This window comes from Spermophilus citellus (genome assembly GCF_964194105.1).
Source record: "Spermophilus citellus genome assembly, chromosome: 16".
NCBI lineage: Eukaryota > Metazoa > Chordata > Mammalia > Rodentia > Sciuridae > Spermophilus > Spermophilus citellus.
In genome coordinates, this window is record NC_138196.1 from 6,942,403 (window position 1) to 6,953,278 (window position 10,876).

General features: G+C 45.3%; 1 long non-coding RNA gene across 1 annotated transcript in view; it reads right to left on the reverse strand.

Annotated features, from left to right (window-relative positions):
* Positions 1 to 10,453, reverse strand: part of LOC308634915 — a 97,258-nt gene extending 86,805 nt beyond the window's left edge. Inside the window, exon 1 of the long non-coding RNA XR_014019107.1 lies at positions 10,322 to 10,453. This is a non-coding gene — a long non-coding RNA (uncharacterized lncRNA). The remainder of the gene's footprint in view (positions 1 to 10,321) is intronic.
* Positions 10,454 to 10,876: the final 423 nt, after the last annotated feature.

Genomic DNA, 10,876 nt, shown 5'->3' on the forward strand with positions numbered 1-10,876 from the left:
AACTTTATTTCCCAGTAAAATTTTTCAAAAATCCTGGGGTCCAGGAGGGTAAAGTGTCCTTGGACATCTCTACAATAAATGACCTGAGACCAACCACATCTCCTCACAATAGTGAATGGGAGAAGGGGTGGGGGATGGGGGTAGAGGGTCCGGGTGGGAGAATTGGAGCAGATGTCCCATCTTTTTCATGGCATGGGGTGGCATCTAACAAAAACCCTGTTTGAGCCAGGCATGGTAGTGCACAACTACCAGTAGCTAGTAATCCCAGCTAATCAGGAGGCTGAGGCAGGAGGATGGCAAATTTAAGGCCAACTTGAGAAACTTAGTGAGACATAAATAAAAGGTTAGAAGGGCAGCTCAGTGTAAAGCACTTGTCCAGGATGTGCAAGGCCCTCGATACAACACCAAATACTAATACTAATAATAATAATAATAATAATAATAATAATAATAAATCCAATTTGTATAGCACACACTGGAGTAAAACAATGCTAGTTATAGCCTGAAGAGCTGAGGACTGAGGCTACCTGGCCACAAAGACATCTCTACATTTCTATCACCCATCCTAGCCCACCAGCTAAAAAGTTCTGCTTAAAGAATCCCACTGCTAATAACATATCTCCTACTTTGGTCATTTCATAGTGTGGTGATGCAACATTTGGGCTGCATTTCACTCTTTGGGGCACCTACTGGTATAGCATAGGCTCTTCCCCCCCCCTTCTTGAGCTGGTTTTATTAAGTTATTTTTATTCCTATGGGAAGGAAATCCTCACTTCATTTAAGCTTTATAGCATAGGCTCTTAAACATCAGTAAATTCACTTTTTGAAATAACTTAAACCATATGGGTATGTAAACACAGTGGTAGAAGGCTTGCATAGCACAAACAAGGCTCTGAATTATATCCACAGCACTGAAAAAAAAATTAAAAACAATGAGCCAGGTGCAGTAGCATATGCCTCTATCCCAGAGACTCAGGAGGCTGAGGCAGGAGGATCCCAAGTACAGGTCAGCCTCAGCAACTTAGCAAGACACTGTCTCAAAAAATAAAAAGGACTAGGAATGTAGCTCAGTGGTAAAGCACCCCTGGATTCAATCATCAATACCAAAAAAAAAGTTAATAGTAAGTGGTTCACAGACTCAGGAGTTGAACAGATGGAAGTCACACTAATTTTTCTAAGCAATTTTTGTTTCCTTTTCCCTTCTGCAATAAACGAAAGCAACAGAGTGGATGAGCTCCCATTACCTTAAACTTCACAGAAGGTGGGTGTAAGTAAGTCTCTGAGCTGCTCACTCAATACTGAGCTCCTTCCCCAAATAGCCACCCATCCACTTTTGCTGCCCTTTGTGGCATGGTCACCTGGCCTTATTTCTAGAAAAAGGAACCCCTTCCATACTCTCCAAGGGTATGAGAGCAAGCCTGTGCTCAACAGTGCTAGCAGCACGAAAGGCCACCCTTCCAATTCTGAGCCAAGAAAGCCTGAATTCCCAATAGTCCTCTAAAACCTTCCACCACCCCACACCTTCTCTGAATAAAATCGATTCAATCCCCTTAACCAGTTGTCCTGTGATACTGTTAAAACCACACCAGCAGTCAGAAAAGACTCTTCCACATATAAAGGGTACGCAAGGGGCTAGGGCTCAGCAGTAGTACACTTGCCTGACAAGTGTGAGGCACTGGGTTCGATTCTCAGCACCACATATAAATATTTAACAACTTATAAAATAAACAAAAGAATAAATAAATAAGTGGTATATGAAAAATAATTCCCCTTAATGTTTTTAGCAGCCAGTATCCTTAGCAAAATGTAAAGGCCTCATTCCTGCCCTGGACTTGCACAGTTGACCATGGAAGCCCAGTATGGGATCTGATATGTGGTCCGCTCCCTGCCAACTTCAATGAAATGCTGTTGGATCTTAAAATGGTCACCCACATATCACCTGAAGGACGTCTACAAGAGCAATTACTTTTTAAGTAATAGAGAGAGAAAAGCAGTTTTATGCTTTTAAAATTTAAAACGATCACCCACTCTATTCCAGAACAGAAAACCCTGCTGGTCTTTTTGGTTCTGTTTTTTGTGGTGCTGGGGGCCTCTCACATGCTAAGCAAGTGCTCTATCACTAAGCTAGAGCCCAGCCCTACACTTTTATTTTTCAAAGACAGTCCTCAGTCAGTTCTTCCTCTCCACATCCTGTCCCATTCTCACCTTAGACACCCTTGATAACCTCAGGGCTCAAAAAAAGAGAAGGCCCCAAGGAAGGAAAGTGGCCAATGGACCTCCGTAAATTAAGTAAGGAAACTAAAACAAAACAAAATTAACAAAGTCATGAAGAAATCAATAAGAACATGGAGATCAGAAAGACTAGGAAAGCTCCAGAAACAGAGTTATGTTCTTGTTCCTTCAAGTCAATATTGGGCAGGCCACTCTTCCACTTGGGCTCCAAGTCACACTCAGTAACACGAAGGAGTTATGTGGCTCAGATTGAAGTTCATGTGCCAGGTGTTGAGTTCAGCAGAACAAGGCGCACAGAAGAAGCAAGTCCCAGGTGAATCCTAGATTTGTCTGCTGCCCAACTACCGTATATAGTTACATTTCTAATGCTATGGCTTGACAAATACAAATTGACAGTAAGGCTACAAAGACACTACAATCCATACTCAGTACATTAATACCAAGACAACTTCAAAAGCAAACCTGGATCAGGCACTCTAGTGCATTCCTATAATCCCAGCAACTTATGAGGCTGAGGCAGGAGAGGAATTTTAAGCCAACCTCAACAATTCAGCATGGCCCTAAGCAACTTAGTGAGACCAAAAGTGAATAAGGGCTAGAAATGTAACTAAGGCGTCCCTGGGTTCAATCCCCAGTACAAAAAAAAAAAAAACCCACCAGACCTGGATCCTTCTATGACTAACATCTAAGACTCTCAATCTTTTCCCCAGAATTTAGCATCAGGAAATAACACTGTACTGTTGTAAATGAGACAAAAAGACTCAACAGAACTTCACTACAGGGCTGGGGTTGTAGCTCAGAAAGAAAGGAAGGTAGGTAGGTATTGCATCCATCTACAACTATTAAAAAAAAAAGAATTTCACTACAGGTTTGAGGAAGGGAGGCAGGAGACAGAGATGACCAACATACAAACTACTGGGATGATTAGTTCACCAAAAAGGTTCTAGTGAATGTAATCAAATCCCAAAGTGGAAGTCTTAGCATCCTCTGAAAAAAAAATTACCATTGAAGGGGGTTGGCATTAACCCTTAACAAGCCCAGGGATATGGTATTAAACAGAAAATGAAGTACAGGTATTCCATCAAGTCCTGAAAACATCACAGGCCAAGTGATTCAATCAATGCTTTCAAAACAAGAATTCAGTCTGCTGCTCTTTTTTCTCAAATCATCAGGCTTCACCACTGAAAAATGTTATTTCCTCTACAGATACAAATGGAGAGTGGCTACACCAAAGTTTCCAGAACTTGCCGGCAGGGTGAGCCTGTACAAAACACATAAGAAAACTAAAAGTCTAGCCAGGCATGGTGGCGCACACCTGTAATCCCAGTGGCTGGGGAGGTTGAGGCAGGAGGATGGCAAGTTCAAAGCCAGCCTCTTCAACTAAGCATATTAGGGTCTGTCCCAAAATAAAAAATAAATAAGGGGGGGGGGGGCTGGGATAGTGGCTCAGTGAGAGCACTCGGCTAGCACATGTGAGGTCCTGGGTTTGATCCTCAGCACCACATAAAAATAAAGGTATTGTGTCTAACTACAACTAAAAATAAACAGATAGATAGACAGATAGACAGACAGATAAGGGTAGAGATGTGGCTTCATGGTTAAGTGTCCCTAGGTTCACCCCCTGGTACAAAAAAGAAAAAACTAAGTCTGTTGTCGCTACTATGAAACTCTACAACTAGAAACTCAAGTGACAGAAAACACTGGCCTGAAATCTGCTCACCTCCAAGGTCATGGTGATCAACCACCTCTAAGGTTAAGAATGTGTTCAATCTAATTTAACAGCCCCTGACAAAACAGTTGTGACTGGAGGAAATGAGAGTAGATGCACAAGTTTAGGGTCACAAGGATTTTTTTCTTTCCTTCCAGACAATCTGATGATATTTTAGGTGAGAATCCCTTACAGTGAGCTCCAAAGACCCCCAAATTGCTAGCTTGCAGTGGGATGTTGTTATAAAGAAAATCTAGCCAGGCACATTTGTTCTGTGCCTATAATTTCAGTTACTCAAGAAGCTGAGACAGGATGATCACAAATTTGAAGCCAGGCTGGGCAACTTAGCAAGGCCCTCTCTCAAAATCAAAATTAAAAAAAAAAAAAAGAGCTGGGAAATGCAGTTAACCGATAAGAGTGCACCTGGGTTTAATCCCCTGTACCAAAAAAAAAAAGAAAGAAATAAAGAAAACCTAGCTCTTCAATGTTTCACTGCGCATGCATGATAACTGAGATGTAAGACTAGGGGATAGCTGTGTAGTTGTCATTTGCGGGGAGAAGGAACTTTGGCTTCACGATGAATCGAGAAGCAAAGGTTGGGACACTCCAACAACTTGCAAACATTTTCCACTTGTCCTCATAGCTATCCTATGAAGGCAAAGATGCTGTTCTATGAACTCATGCAAAAGCTGAGGCCTAGTGAGCCAGGTGAGCCAACTAAAGTTGAAGAGAGATATGAAAGCATTCAGTGGCAAAGTCAGATCTGTCGGACTCCCAAGCTGGCTAGGGAGCTGTTAAGTCTAAAAGGGAAGTCCAGAAGAAGGACAAGATGGGCCTTGACTTTCCCAGTTGTCACAAATGCACAACCAACAACCTACTTCAAACCCTGGCCAGAGTCTCTGCAGTGATAAAATCAGGGGGGCAGGGGCCCCTCTTGGCTCCTAAAGGCAGGATCCCATGACAGATCTTCCTGGCAAACAACTTCCCATTTAACAGACAGAAAGACTGTCCCTGAAAGTCAGGATGCTGGGTTTGGTAGGCACAGAGCCAGGAAAGAGGCTACCTCCTTTCCTTGGTGGGACACAACCAACCCAGCCATTTGATGTCACTAGGGGAACCCTGAGACTAGAGGAAAACATATACAGTTTGAAATCAGAAAAGGTGAAGCCAAGTCTCAACTGCAGAATAATGGTAAAATGACACTTGCAAGTGTTTCCTTGAAGGGGACTTTGCCATCTTCCATCTGGAATGTAGGTACAGGCTATGGCACAAAGTTGAGGTAAGCCTCCAAAGGACACACAGCAGACAGTTCTATGAATATGGAGATGCTTCACGCACAAGAAGTGCAGTAGTTGTTAATGCTTTTTGGGCTATGGCTCATCCATTCTGGCCATAATAGCAGACACCATTAACTCCCACCTTTGAAACACATTAGGCACAGGGGTAGACCATTTGCATTTGCTACCTCACTCCCTACACAGCCTCCAAAAGTAGACAGTAAACACCATCCACCCTCAGAAATAGAAATCAAAGGGCAGAGGTGAATTGCTAGAAAGTAGTCTGAGAAGTTCACACCCAGGCAGGGGGAGGCTAAACCAGAGTCAAGAAAGACTCCTGCAGGAACCTGCTGTTCACTAATAGGACCACAGCCTCACCTGGCAAACAGTAGGCAGCACTGGACTGGAGGCTGCTCCCTGGCACAGGAGGAGCTGCCACACTATAATGTAGCAGTATTCTTTAAGTGTACTCAAAGGCACCACCTGATTTGGGCTGAGTTAAGTTTCAAATTCAAACAGAAAGGTCTGACCAGTAAGGCAAGCCAGGCAATACCAGGTCCAGAGAGAACTGCAAGAAGGACAAAAGGATTCTCCAACAAATCCCTCAAACAAGTAGACTTTCTCTGTAATCCCACAAAGCCAGAACCTCCCCTCCCCTCCCCCAGCTCATAGCTCCACCTGTCTCTCTTTGAAGATAAGTAGCCTCAAGGTCTTACAACCTCAAACCTCTCGGCTGTAACTCCTACCTTAACCTACTGGTAGCCCCCACTTGGGCTCTTCCCATCTCTAGCCAGCACATCCTAACTATCCTGTCTCAGATGTGGTTCTCTATTCTTCACACATAGATATCATATCTTCAGCCCTTTTATATTAAAGAACCTAAGAGAACCAGGAATCAGAACAGGAAACAAGTCACCCATGAAACACAGGATACCTTTAGGAAGGTGAAGAGAGAGAACATGAGTATAGTACATGGAGAAACTACAAGTAGTCCTGGCTGTGACAATCTGGGGACCTTGAGACTGAAGCCCTTTACCCAAACCCTGGAAGGTTTCTGAGAATTCCCAGTCAATTCCTGAGGCTACCTGCAGGTACTCTATTCGAATAAGTTCCTTTGTCTTCTAAAAGACTAACCTACATTTTCATCAGTCAAAAAGAGGTCACAAATACAGCCTGGAAAGCACAGGGTGGGGGATGGGCCAAAGACATTCTCTCTACTAAAAAGTCCGAGATCTCTGTTTGTGGGAATCTACAAGCAGGTAGGATCTGTCCTCAGTCAGGATTTTGGTTTTTGAGAACACCAGTCTCCCGACTTTCTCATTGTAATTAATTAATTAATTCAAGACCCCTTACTTTTTAATGCCAATCTTAACACATTGCCTTTCTAATTCAATTCAGAGAGGTAGTTTTGCAGTTAGCACATAAAATAAGTTTCATTACCTGAAAAGAATGGCAATCTGAGGCCAGACTCAGTTACCTTCTGAAACAATTCAGATAACTCATGAGCATCCATTCTAATGACCACACTTAATAGGCAACATAGTTCTGTAAGCCTCAAACTATGACACTGACAACTTGTTCTTCTGGTTCCTTAGCACTTCCCAACCCCAAGACAAGATGGGTAGGAGGAAATCTCCCATGATGCTCAATTACTCCAGAACAGCTTTCTCCTGAAGAATTCACCTACTAGCCTAGTACACAATCTTCCCAGTTTTCTACAATGTGCATAAATTAACTCAATTATCAGGAGAGAGAAAGGTGTAGAAAAAATAGCCCTGCCTATTCCACTTGATGGCACAGGAACACCAGGAGTCCAAGCAGGTACTGACTTCTCCAGGCAAGCATAATGAGGTGCCCATGCTTTCAGATGTTAATGTATGCTGATTAACTGAATTCACTTAACATTAACAACATTATTATTATTATTATTATTATTATTATTATTATTATTAATTAACTGAATTCACTGGTAAGGACCACTACATTTTGCCTGTTGGGAATTGACATATCCATATCCAAGACTCTGTTAAGTTGATCTTAATTTTTTTCCCAAGAGAACAAGTAATTTAAAAAAAAAATCAACGCTTCAAAATGGTTTTCACGGTTTCCCCACCTATATATCCTTTAGAGGCATCCTTCAATCCTCTGCAAAGACCCAAAGAAGTCCTGGATTTAAGCTTAACCCCACCTGCCCCTTCCTTGTCCTATCCCCTTCCATGAGGTCCCACTACTCTCAGGGGAAATCCTAGACACTATCTCATCCTAGGGAGACCCAGCAGTCTGCCCACCTGGCCTCCAGCCTGCCCATCTATTCTCTTATGTCTCTCTCTGCTCCAACTCAACAATCTTCCTTCAAGTCAAGCACTCTCCTGCCAGAAACTCTTCTCTCTTACTCTTTACCTACTTAACCTCCCCTCATCCTGTGACACTCCTATGAGAAAGTCACAGTGTCCTCCTCTCTTTGGCCCCTGTAAGTTTCCCCATGTTTATAAGATGAATTACTATTCCTCACCCACTAGTCTCACTGTGAACTCCACCAAGCAGGGATTCTTTGCACAGCGCCAGAGGCACAGTATGTATGCCAATATGCATTGAATAAATCCACAAATCACTTATTGGAATGCCAAAAATTCATAAAATAAGTGATGCAAAACAAGTCAGAGAAGCTACCAAAAAGTTAAGAATTTAAGTCTTTAAAATGTGTTTCGTTACTCAAAAATGTTTATTAAACACACATACACAAAAAAAAAAATAGAAATACCCCCCCAAAATTTTAAGTCAGGGAGAACTCCTGCTAATCCTAATCCACTTTTTGTACAAGTCCTTCCAAGATTTTTTTCCTTCCCGTGTAGCATTTTCCCCCTCATTTTCAAAATATAAGATTGCAGGATCTGCCAAATGATACTGCATTATTAGAGATGACCTGACACTAGAAAAAATGATGTAATCTAAGTGGAAATAACAATGTACGCATATCAATAATACACAAATCTTCCCATTTTCTTATCTACTTCCAAGATGAAAAGCAATCCTTGTAAATACCAGCTTCAGAACTTTAGGGGCTGAGGTTGTGGCTCAGCGATAGAGAGCTCACCTAGCAAAGGTGGGGTGCTGGGTTTGACCCTCAGCAGCACATAAAATGAAATAAAAGTATGTGTCCAACCATAACTAAAAAAAAAATTTAAAGAACTTTAGAGAACAAATAAGGAATAAAAGATGAAGCAGGGAGTTAGTAAGTGAAGAGAGAAGAGTCTAGAAAATTATTCTCAAAATTCCCACACTCTAAACTGCTTCCTCTAGAAAATAACCAACTTTCTCTAACTCCAAAACCTACGAAGTGAAATTCAAAGAAGTAACTCCATGTTTCCACTCCTTAAAGGCAGCAGAACAGACATTTCTGTTTTCCAAGGACAAAGCAGGACTACAATGGTGTCCCCACACCACCAGATCATCTCCCATTTCCATGCAGAGATGCACAGGAGCCTAGATAAGAAAACTGCCTCATCTAATTTCAGGAGCTCCTGGGAAATGGCATGCAGTGGGCTTGAACACAGCAACATTCATGGGCTCTAGAGCTCCAAGCCAAAGTTCAAACCCTGCTTTGCCCCCCTACTCACCAACCTTGGGCCTCTTAAGAGTCCCAATTTTCTCACCTATAAAGTGGAGATTATACCACCAAACACAGGATCATTATAGGCACCAAATATGTCTGTGGTAGACTTAGCAGACAGTAGGCACTCAAATCTGGGGGCCAATCAGAGAATGAGCCCTCCTCCAAAGCTTGCAGTCAGGTCCAACAAGCTACTGATACTAGCATGTATTAACAAACTGCTGCCAGCAAGCATTCTTCATGTAATCTAGCTTAAAAGAAAACTTGTAACTACTACCAAAGAAAAAGTACATCAATAGAACAGGATAAGTCCAAGGCTGAGACAACAGCACAGAGGACTGTCTGTCCCTTGGTTTCTCTGTGCTACTGTAACCAGGAGGTGTCACTGTGTGAATGGGCACACAGAACCAGAGATGTAAGGAGCGCTGTGTACTCCAAGAAAAATGAAAGAAGTAAATGGGTATGGAAAAGAAAAATTCAAAGCTCAGGTGACTCACCCGGACTTTGTTCCAAAGAATCCAAAGCTCTTAAGATAAGGATGAACTACAGACCTAAAGATTCTGGGTCAAGTTATTCAAAATTAAGCACTCTGCAAAATTCCCAAGGCAGGGCAGAAACATGCATTCAAGGGTTGTCATTCAGTTCCTAAGGGAGGGATCCCCACTCCTTTCTTAGTCTGTGTGTGCACAACCCAAGTGTCCGATTGTCGCTGCGGCCCTGCCTATAAGCCTTTCCTTGTTGAAGTGATCAATTCCGATTCTTGGCAATAATCCCTTTAAAAGGCCAGCTGCTGCTGTCTAGTCACTGATGCCAACCCATTCCAGGTGGGAAAGAAAGAAATCAATAGAGCCATCTCCTAGATGGTGAGGCAAATTTAAAGTGTAGGGCCTTGAAAAAAGATGAAGCCCAGGGAGGGGGAAGGGTCCCGCGGCTCCCGGGGGTCAAGCAGGAAGGGCGCGAGCAAGGGAAGGGCGGGGGGAGGGCCGGCCCTGCAGGCGTGGGCGCGCGGGGACTCTTATTCTGACACGGGATCCGTCGCCGCCGCCACCGCCGCGGGGTTCAGCGCCGCAGCCGGCCCGCCTGGGACCCCCGCCCCGCGCGCCCACGTGCCACCCGCCCGCCGCCCCCCCTCACTCGTCCCGACTGCTCCGAAGCGGCGCCTCGCGGCCCGGCCCCTCCCTGGCCCCGGAGGAAGCGCAGGAGGAAGCCGGGAGACGCTGCGACTTTCCGGGACCCCCGCCCCGCCAGGCCCCCACGTGCCCGGGCGGCGTCGGAGCCGGGAACTTTCTGGGGCAACACAAGAAAGACGCTCCCGGAATACAAGAAGTAGAACTCGCTTGCTCTCACTTTTCCACGCTCACCTGGGGGTCCCCCACTGACCCCAAGACCCTAGGACCCTGACTGGTCCGCGCCGCCTACGCCGCTCCAGTCTCCAACGCGTACCCGCACCCATCTCTGGCCCCCGCCCCCAGCCAAGTTTGGTCCGGAACTTACCGGGCCGCGGATCAGCCGGGCCCTAGGGCAAAGCGCGGGTTCGCGGGGCTTCGGGTCCAGGGTCGCCCGCGGGGCCGGGCGGCGGAGGGGCCGGGGGTGCCCGGCCGTGCGTGTTCGCTACGCCAGTGGGGCCGCCCGCCCGCCCCCCGGCCAGATAATGCGCCCCTCGGCCGCACACATGGAGCCCGGCGCTGGCGTCACCGCCCAGGACATGCGCACCAGGTCAGCGCGCCCGGCCCGCGGCCCCCAAAACACCGGGGAGCTCTTAAAGGCGACGCCGCCCGCCAGCGCCCGGCTGGGCGGGGTCCGGCGGGCGAAGGGAGGGGCCTGGATGGGCTAGAATCCTGTTTTTCTCAGCTTTCCCCTGACCTTAAGAGTAAGTTGTGGGGCTGGGGATGTGGCTCAAGCGGTAGCGCGCTCGCCTGGCATGCGTGCGGCCCGGGTTCGATCCTCAGCACCACATACAAAGATGTTGTGTACGCCGAGAACTAAAAAAATAAATGTTAATAAATTCTCTCTCTCTCTCTCTCTCTCTTAAAAAAAAAAAAAAAGAGT